Here is a 13,511-nt window from a genome sequence, read left to right as displayed (position 1 = left end):
CGTCTATAACAATTAAACTTGTAGTATTGTTAGGTATGTTTTCAAAGTTAAACAGATATATTTTGATAGGTGACATTCAAATGCTTCAGAGACTTACAGAATACGGTATTTAATACGGTGTATTTAATAACCTAAATCTGTTCATGACAGTGAGGTACGTCTGCTCCTGGCAGCACCAATCTACTGGAGAGAAGATGATGGACATCGAAGAACCTCCATAAGGAGTTTGCTTTCATTGTGTTAAAGATAGCCATCTGGTCAAGAAACTGCCCTTGCCTCAACTGCTGACAGTATACTATACAAACTGGACAAGCAGGACATAAAGGAAAAAGACTTCCGAAAAAGACTTGACAAATACAAATGGATTGGATATTGTAAATGTAATTTTTACTTGATAATTGTTTTTATTGTATATAGTCTTATTATGTTAAAGTTAAAACCTTTCTTTTTATTTAGACAAAAGGGGAAAACAATAGTTGTTTAACTGCAAAGATGTTTATGGTTTATTGATTTATTTATTCAGATATTTCTTTAATTAATTAATTAATGAGTTAATTAATTAATTTAGACATTTGTTTAACTATGTACAGATGTATTGTTATTTTAGCTCGCCTAAGGCATTTGATTGGTCTAATTAAAAAGCTGAATGGCTAATAGTGAGGGAAGAGGTACAGGCAGGACCTCTGCCCAGAGAGAGTAAGTAGGAGGGGGAATTTAGGCTCAGGGAAGAAAGAAGAAAGGAAAAGAGATGCTAGTGAGACACCAGGGGCCAGCTAACCAGACACAGAGGAAGCAGGAAAGGAGGACATAAAGAATAAAAGAAAGGTTACCCCCCTCAATGTAGATTAACAGAAACTGGTTAAATTAAGTGAAAAGGCTAGTGGGACAAGCCAAAGCTAAGAGTGAACATTCATAATTAATAATATGTCTTCATGTCTTTATTTCAGAGTCGTTTGTGGCCCAAATATGCCAACTTGCATATTTCAGTGTTCATTTCTTAGAATGTGGACATTCTTTCACAATCCCCTAATACAATGATAGGAAAAAGAAATATATCACCCAATCCACAGTTCATACAGCATTTGTCCTACCAGTGCTTTCTCAGCATTTCAATTTCCTTTCAACCTTAGGACCCAGATCCAATCGATTATCACAAGTTCCATGGAACTTCTAGGTATCTTTCATTTCCTTTCAAATGGAACCATTTCTCTTCCTTTCTTAGTCTTGATCTTTACATTTTTTTAAATTAGTGAATCAATTTGCTAAATACATCTTATTTTGTGTTTGATATTTCCTCATGTTTATATTTAGAACTGCATTTTGGTGGAAATCCTACAGAGTCACTGCTGTATCTTTTTTAGTGTCTCATATCGGAGGGCACATCAAATATTCTGTTTATGTATTTATTTCTTTGGGATCTGAACATGTAGCTCACAGATCAGCTAGAATGGCTGGCTAGTAAGCCACAGGGATCCCCTTGCCTGTGCCTCCCAGTGATGGGAACATGAGTACTCAGTGCCACACTGGGCTTATTTACATAGGTGCTAGGGACACAACTCAGGTCTTCATGTGAACATAGCAAGCACTTTACTCACTGAGCCTATCTGCCCAGTCAGTTTAACTAGTATACTTGGTGCCACCCTTTGGAGGTTTTTTTTTTTTTAAATGCAATTTTTACAATCATGGGTGATTCTTTGGTTCTCCTAAGTCAAAGTCTAGCTCTTTTATAGTAAGTATCTGTGAGAAAATATATTAAAACCCATGCAAAATTAGTTAAATGGTTTACCCAGTAATTTTAACACTCACTGATTTTTCAACTTTATTATTCCCTTTGTTGGCTGCCATGATAACAGAATAATATTTATGTTTGCACACAAAGAACTCTTTTTTTTTCCTGCCTGGCCAATCAGCATTTTATTAAAATACATGATTGACAGAATACAGACAATTCTCCCACACCAGGGTGATGCTGGAGAAACAAATCCAGGGTCCTGAGCACATCAGGACAGTGCTCTACCACTGAAACACAGCCCCAGTCATCTTCATCCACATCTGTTTGACTTCATGAGCATTGCTTTCCATTATTATCACCATTATTTATTTTGATTATCAAACTTTGTATTGTCCAGGGGGAAATCCTTTGAGATGATGCCTACATACAAATGTCTTTAGTCATTAAATTTTCTTTAAAAAGCAAATAAAAATTAAATTATATGCAAATCAATAAAAGTCTACTTCCGTGATTGACTTTAAATGTGCAAGTTACTATGTAGCTAACTCCAAATGGACTGAATTCAGATTGTCAGGCTTGGAGAAAACACCTTTACCTGGGCCATTTTGCCAAAAAGTACATTATTAACATTTAGTTGTTTGACTGGAAGTGTCTCATTCTTCACAAGAGAATTACCTTTTCAACATAAAGAAAAGCTGATGGCAGGTCAGGACAGGAAATGCAAATCTCCTGCTCTAGAAGTTCTGTGCACCTGATCACAGTTCTGCTTCCATTAGTAATACAAGACCAGATTGAGTCCTGTTTACCAAGAATTAAGCAACTGTAAGTATTGTGAACCATTCTTCAACGTTCTTAATAGTATCTCATGCTTACTGCTCAAAATACTCTTGAAAGTATGGTTAATAGCGATAGTTAACTGGATTATATAAAAAAAATGCCTAGGGAATAGTAATACACACTTTCGGGAGTGTCTGTGAGAGAATTTCTAGAGAGGACTAACCAAATGCGAAACTGTTCACCTGTATGTGGGCAGCACTATCTCACTGGCTGGCATTCCTGAGGGAGTAAAAGAGGAAAAGGGAGAAATCCCGCTAGTGTAGGCATTTGCTCACTTTCTACTCACCAGTGAATAAATGCTCTTCCCACCATGTCCTTTCTGTCATGATGTTTTGCCTCAACACAAGCCCAAAAGAATAGGAACCAGCTGACCAGGGTGAATGCAAGTCGAAATGCTCCCCTCCCATAACCATGAAATACAGTTTGTGTCGCCCAAATATTCTTGGATAGATCCTTTGAGTGGAGCACAGCTGACCTGCAAGGAGCTATGTACCCTTTAGAAAACAAACTCTCCATCTTCCACAGCTAGTAATTCCTTCAGCTCCGAGACTAGGGATGTGGCTTATGCTTGCTTCCCCTCTCCAAGCTGAGATGTGGCTTTTCTTAGGCCTGCACAGGTCTTGTGCATTCTGTTATAACCACTGTGAGGTCCCGCCAACCCCCTCAATGTTTACTTGTCATCTAACTCTGATGCCTCTTACATTCTTTCTGCTCCCTTTTCCATGAAGATCCCGAGCCTTGGAGGCAGGAAGTATGATTCAGATGTCATATTTAGGGCTGAGAACTCTGAAGTCTCTTACTCTCTGTACCTTGGGAGAGAGCTTCAGGAGAGGGGTGAACATTATCAAAACACATTGTACTCATCCATTAACTGCTGTTCTTTTCATAATAGAAAAATTTGAAACAACCAAGATGTTCATCAATTGATGAATGGATAATGAAAACAGCATCTTTACACAATGGAATATTCTTCAGTTATTGAGAAAAATGAAATTATAAGATTTGTAGGAAAATGGATGGAGCTAGAAACAATCATACTTAGTAGGTGACCTAGACCGAGAAAGACAAATACTGCATGTTTTCTGTTACATGTGGATGCTAGCTTTTATTGTATAGATAGGCATATTTCATTTAGAGTAGCCACAGAGGTTATGTAGCTAGAGAAAGAAAGGAACCAAAGGAGAGAAGGGGTCTTCTAAGAAAGAGGAGATAGAATATACTGTTACAAAAGGACAATGGGGCAAATAAGAATGGAATAACTAAATGGGGAGGGGAGAGGAAGATAGGATAGAGGATGAAATATGAGAAGGGAAAATTAACAATAATGGCTTTTTGAAAAGCCACATGGAAACCTACTACTGTAATACCTTCCTAAAATATGTACATTTATGAAAGGAGTTTAAATGAAGTTATCAACTATCACACAGAGAAATATGACAATACACCAACTAGGCACCATATATTATCAAACAAAACTCCTAGTTCCAGGAATCGGTTATATCTTTCTTGAGTTATTGGCCTACAGGGTCCCATAAAAACCACAAAACATTATAGACAACTTCCCATACTATTGGTAACCCTACACAACTTGAGAGAAAGATCCTTACTATCCAGTATTTAAAGAATTAAAGATTTTGTAGTGCCCAGCCCTAAGTGGGATGTCTAAATCACACCCTTCCCATCAAGGCTCTGTGTGGAAGCAAGGAAAGAAAGAGTCAGAGGTGGTGCATGACTGCAAGGAAAGAACATGTTTCAGGCACTACGGGGAGGATGCATAAGATCTGCACAAGTTTAGGCCAGACAAAAATCTAGCACAGAGAATGTTAAGAAGGCATAAAGTTCCACCCTAGCCAAGGAGCTATTCACAACTGATAGCTACCAGACGGGAATTCAGTTTCCTTCAGTGGAGTGGCACAAGGTATATCTGATGTACTCCAGAGCAGACCCCATGCTCAGAAGTAGTTGGCCAATACAAATTAGACTCCATGCTTTTTTCTGTTGTTGTTTTGCTTTGCTTCCTGGGATAAAAAGAACACGAAGCTAGGTAGGGCAAAGAATATGATCAAAATATACTGTATATGAGTCTCAAATAATAATCATTAGAAAGTCCACATTATATGAAATTTTCAAAGAACTAATAAAATATATTTTTCTCAGATAAAAAAGTTCATTTAAACTATCAATGTATATAGGAACGACTCACTGAGGATTTAGCTTTTATAAGCATCAGAAGGCGCTATGCAAACTTGATGTGGCATTCCCCTCTGTATGTTGTGAATATCATTGATTAATAAAGGAACTGCTTTAGGCCTATAGCAGAGCTAAAGGGGAACAGAGCTAGGTGAGAAAAACTAAATGAAATGCTGGAAAAAAGGAACCATAGTCAGAAAGAAGCCATGTAGCCACGCCAGAGACAGACACCAGAACTTTAGCAGGTAAGCCACAGCCACATGGCAATACACAGACTAATAGAAATGGGTTAAATTCATATGTAAAAGTTAGCCAATAAGAAGCTAGAGCTAATGGGTCAAGCAATGATTGAAATAATATGGTTTCTGTGTGGTTATTTCAGAGCTGAGCAATTGGGAAACAAACAAGTGGCCTCCCTACTATAAATTGGCACCCACGTGGCCAATTAAAATTCACTGAAAACCTGAGACAGTTTGAAAAGGAATTCTACAAACACAAAAATACAGAATTTAACACAGCTTTTTGCTGTTTGCTAGTGGTGTGCCACAGTTCCTTTAGGAGAGGTTTTCCTGATTCAGCAATAGCAGAATAAAAAAAACATGCCGCTTTAAAATGCTGGCTTTCTGGACCATGCTGCCAGTGCAACCTCTGGCTCTTTCAGGAGACCAAGCATTTGAATGGGGATTGTGAACAACATCCTGCAGCTTGCTTGGTGGCAACATAGACCAGCTGTGTGCCTAAGATGGGGAACTGTGCATGGCTCTTGGAGGTGGTAAGCAGCTCTGCCATGCTGGACTGGGCAAGGCAAGCAGATAGCACCATATTTCCCCTAGTAATGGCGCCACTTAAGTTTTTAAGAAGTGCTTAGCATTTTAAGCAGCACTCTTGGACAGTAAATAATTAGATACACAATAGGACAGAGTCAGACATAAAAGACCTCCAAATGAGTCACAGTGTTGGATAACTGTATATAGGCTTAAGAGAGAGAGAGAAAAAAAGAGTAAAACAAAATGAAGTCTTTAAAGAGACAGAGTATAGACAGTCAGACTAAAAGAAGTAAAAAAAAATAAGCCATGGAAAGAATAAAAAATACACAGAGAGTCTGGGTTATGGATATTATTGTGTTCTCTTTGAACTTTTTACTGTGAAGGCGCTAAGTACAGAGAGACAATTCATTGTATGGGCTAAGCTAAACCAGCATGTATATTATAAAGGTATCTTGACTTCAGAATTTGGGTCTAAGGGTATGTTGCTTTGGTAAAGAGGTTCTTCTTTTGCTTTCACAGAGGATGAGACCCTGTGGATTGCTTCCAGACTAATATTGTTTGATGGACCAAGACCCCCTGAAAGGTTGCTATGAATACCCCCAAAAATTACTTTGCCCAACTTCTGAGATGAACCTAGCACACAACATACATCATGAAAGACCTGATTAACATCACCCTCAATCAGCAGAAAATAGTCTAGAGAACTATGCCCATATACCCAAATATTGCTTAAAAATGTTTCTTTACATATAAAGGGGAATACGGTATAGAGATTTGCATTGGTATGGACCTTGGTATATTGATACAAAGTTAAGGTCAATTCTGTTATAATTAAGAAATATAGGTTAATAGATAATCATCTGCAATAGTCAAGCTTGTAGTCATGTTAGTTAGATTTTCTAGATGTACAGAGATATATTTCAAATGGATAGGCATTCTTCAAACCTTTCAAAGAGTATGGAATACGGGATTTAAAATATTTAAATAACTTAGGACTTTTAATGACATTAAGACATAACTGCTCCTGGAAGCACCAATTAGTTCAAGAGGAAGATGGGCATCAAAGAGGCTCCTCATGGAGTTTGCTAGCCATTTGGAGAAGAAACTGCTCTTGCCTGGACTGTTGCATAAACTGGACATGCAGGACCCACAGAGCAATAACTGCTGAACTTGCCTAAAGGTAAGACTTTCCTTCAGGGTTCCTGCTTCATAAAAGAGTCTGTCAGACATTCTATAGGGCACAGAAAAAAGTGACTGACAAACTGCCAATATAAGTAGAACTGTCTTTGAATTTTCCTGCTTCATGGAAAAGTCTTCTGGATACTATGGGCCTGTAGGCTGAAGGTGGATGCCCCAATGGTACAGAAGAACTTTGGGTGACTGTATAAGCAGTGAGATGTCTCTGCCAATTCTAGAGTTTTGGAAGTTGCTCACAATGAATTTGTTAGGTAATATTGCATCCTTCTGGAGTCTTTGATGGAGTTGAAGAATAGAAAGATTGTTATAGCTTTTCCTTAGTTATAATAAAAGATAAAGTAGGTATAAATATTTTAATTGTAATTCTTGCTTGATATCTGTTTTGTTATATGTAATTTTACTATGTTAAAGTATTCCTTTTCATTTAAACAGAAAAGGGCAAGTGATGTGGGATTCCCCTCTGTATGCTATGAATACCATTGGTTAATAAAGGAACTGTTTTGGGCCTACAGCAGAGCTATAGGGAAACAGAGCTAGGTGGGAAAACTAAAGGGAATACTGGGAGATAGGAGTCGGAGTCAGAGAAAAGCCATGTAGCCCTGCCAGAGACAGATGTTAGAACTTCAGCCAGTAAGCCACAGCCACATGGCAATACATAGATTAATAGAAATGGGTTAAATTAATATGTAAGAGTTAGCCAATAAGAAGCCAGGGCTAATGGGGCAAGCAGTGATTTAATTAATACAGTTTCTGTGTGATTATTTCAGTTCTGGGTGGCCACGAAATAACAAGCAGCCTTCCGCTTACACAAACTGCTAAAGGATGGAGGAAATCAACAGTCCTACTCAATTATGGTGCTTATGAACCACAACAATAGACCCCATTGCATGAAAATGCGAAGGGTGCAGTAGCAGCATACATGCCTTGGTGATAACCAACAGATCTCCAATTGAACTCAAGACCCATCAACAAGAGGGAAAACATGCTTGGAGGACCTTAGAGAGGAACACACAACCACCATACACAAAACCAGCATAATCCCCAGCAACAATCTAAGCAATTGTCCTTGTACTGATAAAAAGTGCGGTCCTCACTCATCAAGGAAACTTCTTTTTGCAATAGTCAGAGACCATTACAAAAAGCCACAGCCAATGAAAATGCCAATGAAAATGTGGAGTTGTGAACCTCAGTCCCATTGGATACATTTTCAAAAAAAATTCCTGCACTAGGGCTCAGGGAACATTGCAGAAGACAGGATGCAAAGACTGTAAGAGTCGGATGAACAGGAAGTTTGCTGTGAGACTATATCTCCTAGTAATGTCAGAAGTTACTCACACCTATAAAGGCTCAGTAACATGATTGCCTAAACATGGGGTGAACAAGAACAACACCAATCAACAAGTCAACATGGATGGGGAAAGCCCAGGAGTCCTCAATCATACAAAAGAGCTATAGGCATTAAAGAATGCTGTGAGCAGGAGAAATAGTCTTTCCCAGTGAAGGGCACAACAATTTGTTATACAATACCAAATGGTCATTCTTGAAACATTATATAGAATGAGAAAATTATATTTAGGACTATATGTATAAATATATGCATGTTAAAAGTAACTAATGTAAAAGGAGGTCATGTGTTAGTAAAAGAGCAAGGAGGGGTGTATGGGAGGGTTTGAAGGGAAGAGAGGAGAGGGAAAAATAATGCAATTATATTATATTCTCAAAAACCCCGCGTCTCTCCCCCTTTTAAGCTGTGGTGTCACAATGATGGAAAATGGAGTAACACATGGAATTACATCCCTATCCATCTGACTGTAATGTGAGCCCTTTGGCGTTACAGCCTTGACCTGGACAATTTTGCACAGTGGGTGAATTCAGAGTATCCTACTGTTTGAAAATGCCTTTGTAAGGTTTTCAGTGCTGGTAGGGAAAAATCAGAGAAAGACGACCTGTTAACTGAAGGAAGTGTCCAGTCAGTTGTCCATACCCACTCTCCTCCACGAATCCTTATTCCATATCCCACACCTTCTAAGTCCTGGTTCTAAGCCCCTTTCTTAGGTTTGTTTGTTGCTTGGAAGAGATCGTGTCTAGTTTCTGCTTACCCAGTTGCATTTCTTATTTATTTCTGATACTCTTTGTGTGGGGGACTTGATTCACAGCAACAGATTTCAAGTTTAAAGCCATCTCATTTTGGTGGTCTGCCCTGGTACTTTACGACTTGCTCTGGTTGTACAAAGAAACCTATCAAGTATTTTGGTGACCTGGTCTATCAGCAAAAGAGGAGACAAAACTACAAATTTGATCTTTAGCAAGCATATATTTTAATTCCTCTGCATAGACTTGTGATGCAATTTTATTTTTTCTGTTTTTTTTTTAAAATTTCTGGATAGAGTAAATAAGTACAAACTTTTGAACACATATGATTCTTCACCTCAGTGCAGTTACCTGTGCAGATGTCTTAACATATTCCATGCTTCTCTTTTGTGGTGTTGCTTTTCACACTAAAGTATTAAGTAACAAAACAGCACTCCACATTGGAAAGTCTGTTCTTAAAATGGAAATCCTAGAGAAATTCTCTGCAGTAGTTTTCAATGTAACAAAATTAGCATTATAATTTTATAATGTAGCTGCTAGATAATACATGTTCTTAACAACACTTTCTTAAACCTGGGAAATCAAAACAGACACATGTTTCACGCTTGGGATAGATATCTTAGTTTACTGGAATACTGTAATTCCAATTATAGGTAAATAATAAAGGAAACTATACTGAGCCTTATCCAGCTTGTTCTAAAATTATAACACTGACTGACACATTCTAAATAAAAACACTGCATTTTCATTTGATTATTTAAAAATGTGTTGAAGAATATTTTAACAGCAACCTTGAAATTGAATACATATAGTATTGGAGAACTTAATAAACCACAGATTAAGCAGTGTGCTCCCTGGAATTCTAGCATGCAGAACGAGTGTTTCGACATAAGTATCAGCAATGCAGCACACACCCTGCCTTCACATTCAATATCTAGGTCACACAGACTACTCTAAATACTGTGAATAGAAAGAAAAAAGCAGGAGGATTTCCAGGGAGCCAAGAAACCATAATGGCATTCAAATAAGGAGAAAAGCAACACACCACGGCTTTTAAAATAATAATTCCCATGTAAAATAAAAGACAAAGCCTTAAGTATGAACTTCTCCTTTATTATACACGCTGAATAAACCTTTGAGATGTGTTATTTACTTAATAAAATGTCTTTTGTCTCCACCACCACTCTCTCAGATATGTGTGTGTGTGTGTGTGTGCGCGCGCGTGATATGTGCGGACATGTGTGCTGAGCAGCAAGAAGCAGACAAAAAGGGTATATACTGAAAATAAATGCATTGCTAATAAAAAAGCATATGCAATTTTCAGAGAAATCCTGCAGCAGTTAGCAGAAATCAGAAAAACTATAGCTTCCATTTACAATAAAGGCAAGTAGATATGATAATAATGATCTCTAAAATTATTTTTTATTTACAAGAAAGTCTTAGAGCATCTATAGCATATTTTAATTATGAAAATGCGTAATGCTTTAGAAGTTTTTAAATAATTATATTGTTAGAGATATTTAGTATAAATGGTCTTAATCTATTTTATTATTTTACTTGAAATTTACTGAATGTGTTATGTTATAGATACAAAACATCTTGCTTTTCTTCCAAAATGTATATAAAAGATAAGAAACAAATATATTTTCCAGCAGAACACAGATCTCTAGGAACCTACAACAACGGATATAATTTTCAAGTATTAAATTATATTAATATGTATGTTAAATTATTTTTATTTTAATTAAATTAGAATTGCACCATTTTCCTCTTTCCTTTCCTCCCTCCCATGTCTCACTATCACTACTCCCCCTCAAATTCATGGCTTCTTTTTCGGTATTTTCAAGGGAGATAGAAATGAAAAAACTCGTCTGTCTTATGGTCTTCTTACTACCTGAAAAGACCCTTTCAATTTGCAAGCACAACAATTAAGAAGAGGAACACAAAGAACTACTGAATAGGTAAAAACAGAACTTCATAAAGCAGGAGCCACATCATCAAAGGCATCTCCAGACCTATCAATGAGATCTCTCTAATGTATGCAGTAAGAATGTACACAAAAGAGTTGCTTTAGTCAGAAGAAAGCACACTTGATCCTACCATGTTAGCTTATGCTGCCACAATCCAAATAGTATCCATAAAAATCTATGCAAAATTCCAACTGGTCTGGTTATTTTTATGTTTAAAATTTTTGTAATTTTATTTAAGGCTAGAATGTAGAATATATATTTTTATTTCTGACAGGACCCAGTAAAAAAACAACATTACAGGGATTAAAAAAAAAAAAAGAAGACCACAACAGGTGGAGGATGCGCCATCAATAGATAAGAAATTTCAACAAATTAATGTGAGCTGAGAAAGAGAATTGCTGAAGGCACCCAGAAGACCTTGATCCAAAGTAGTTGGGACCATTGTTCTATGGAACCACAGAGAAACTCGGGCGTAGAGACTGCAATGATATGGCAGGGCTGACAATTAGGAGAGTAACTGAATATTTGTATGGGGAAAGGCATTGGAATTCACTGAGGTAAACTATGAAAGCATTCACCATACAAAAGATCAGTATCAGTGTACAGAGTATGAAATGCAGCACTGATGGGTATATTCCACTGACTGTAGTGCCCGATTCCCCTGCCCAGGAATCCTAAATCTGCCTTTGAAGGTTACATGGTGAATGATTTGTTACCTGGAATCCTACACTAAGTAGTGCTAAAATGAAAAGTGATAATTGTAAAATACGATTGTTAAGATTATAAAAAGAAATTCACATTAGGTTTATGAAATGTCAATTTTTATGTAGTGTCTCATGAAGATGTGTTAGCCCAAAATAGCACTTTAAAATGTGTTTTCTCCTTTTTGAGTAAGGGTATGCACACACTCCCTACATATTCTGTGTTCTCCAGTAAAGCCTAGCTGGAACCTTAAAAACTCAGATACGAACCCATTTGGGCATGGTCTCACATGATAAATACAGCCATAATGCTTGCATGCTTGCTCTCTCTCTCTCTCTCTCTCTCTCTCTCTCTCTCTCTCTCTCTCCCTCTCTCTCTCTCTCTCTCTCTCTCTCTCTCTCGGCTGCTGGATTTGGTTTCTGTTTCCCTGCTCCTGCAAAGGACCTGTGATTCTATCTCTAAACAAAGAGCCCTTTATTATACTCAATTCTGAGCTAGTGTAGGACTACTTTATAGCATCCATCTACAGATACATTTCTCATGAGGATAGATTTCAACACCTAAAATTTTGAGAAATTGACTATTTGTAAACTTGTAGTTTCATTATACAGAATGCAAAATTTAGAGAGCAAAAACAGTCTGTGTTCTAGTTGTTCCAACTAAGACATGAGGGGAGGAACAGCCCAGGGTGATACCGGGCAGCTAAAGGACATCAACACTGAGCAGATCCAAAGGGAGAGAAGATAAGAAAGATCATAGAATGGACAGTTGGAAAACACTGTAATAAATGAAGAAAACAAAAGACGAAGAAATTCTAAGGAAACTGAAGGATGAAATAAGTGAAGAAACAAAAGACTCCTTGGCATTATAATCATGAACTAAAACACTAATTCTCTAATGGCAGCTGTGATTATGACAGTCTTTCTGTCACAAAAACTGGCAGCAGTGGGGAACATAATAAGCAAAATTAGAAGTAGATTAATCGATTGTTATTGTTTTCTTGGAGCTTACATCCTAGCAAAGCAAGAGTGAAACAATCTAAAAAATTAAGTAAATACAAAATTTATATTAACAATAAGACATTCAGAAAAACAGTAGCAGACAGAAGCTTCTAGAAATAGAACTTTCTATCTGAACAATTACTAGTTTAGTCAAGAACTTAAGGAAGGGAGGGTAAAGAACTGAACCCATCTGGTTACACTTATGCTGGAGGAAACAGCAATTGTGAAGGTTTTATAAAAAGATGATGTAGATATTAGAGGGCCAGGGAGATGGCTCAGGGTCAAGAGTTCATGGTACTCTTGAAGAGCACCTGGGTTTAATTTCCAGAATACATACGATGGCTCATATCCATCACTCTAGATCCCGGAGGTCTGACATTCCTTCTGACCTTGGCAGGCAGCAGGCACACACGTGGTATGCAAGTACACACAGGTGTAACACTCAAACATATAAAATAAAAAATAATACAAATAAATCTTATAAAATAAAAATAAGGTGAAGATGTAGCTAACTATGGTTTAAATACAGACATAAGTAACATACAAAATTACCAATTAAAATAAGAACCATGAAAGATGAAGACCTGAAGAAACAGTAGGGCCTATTGAAAACTTAATGATAGAGACGACAATTACAAAACAGCATTTATGTGGTTTATTCCCTCCACACACTTATGAACACCTGATTTTTGGCAAAGAAGCAAAAAATATCAAATGGAAAAAAAGAAAGCATATTTAACAAATGGTGATGGCATAACTGGATATCAACATGTAGAAGAACGAAAATAGATCCATATCTATGATTAGGCACAAAACTCAAATCCAAATGGATCAAAAAACCTCAACATAAAGCCAGTCACACTGAACTTCATAGAAGATAAAAGGGAAGTACACTTGAACACATTGGCACAGGAGATCACTTCCTAAACATAACTCCAGTAGCACAGACACTGAGAGAAACAGTTAATGAGTGGGACCTCCTGAAACTGAAAAGTTTCTGTAAAGTAAAGGACACGGTCAACAA

General features: G+C 37.2%; 1 protein-coding gene across 20 annotated transcripts in view; it reads right to left on the bottom strand.

The window, feature by feature from the left end:
• The window catches only part of Mbd5 (methyl-CpG binding domain protein 5), a 348,936-nt gene that overhangs the window by 126,470 nt on the left and 208,955 nt on the right, over positions 1-13,511 (bottom strand). The gene's annotated exons all lie outside the window — the stretch shown is intronic.

This window comes from Myodes glareolus, chromosome 21 (assembly GCF_982192425.1).
Source record: "Myodes glareolus chromosome 21, mMyoGla1.1, whole genome shotgun sequence".
NCBI classification, from domain to species: Eukaryota; Metazoa; Chordata; class Mammalia; order Rodentia; family Cricetidae; genus Myodes; species Myodes glareolus.
The sequence above is the reverse complement of the archived record's forward strand: the minus strand, read 5'-3'. Positions and strand labels throughout refer to the sequence as shown.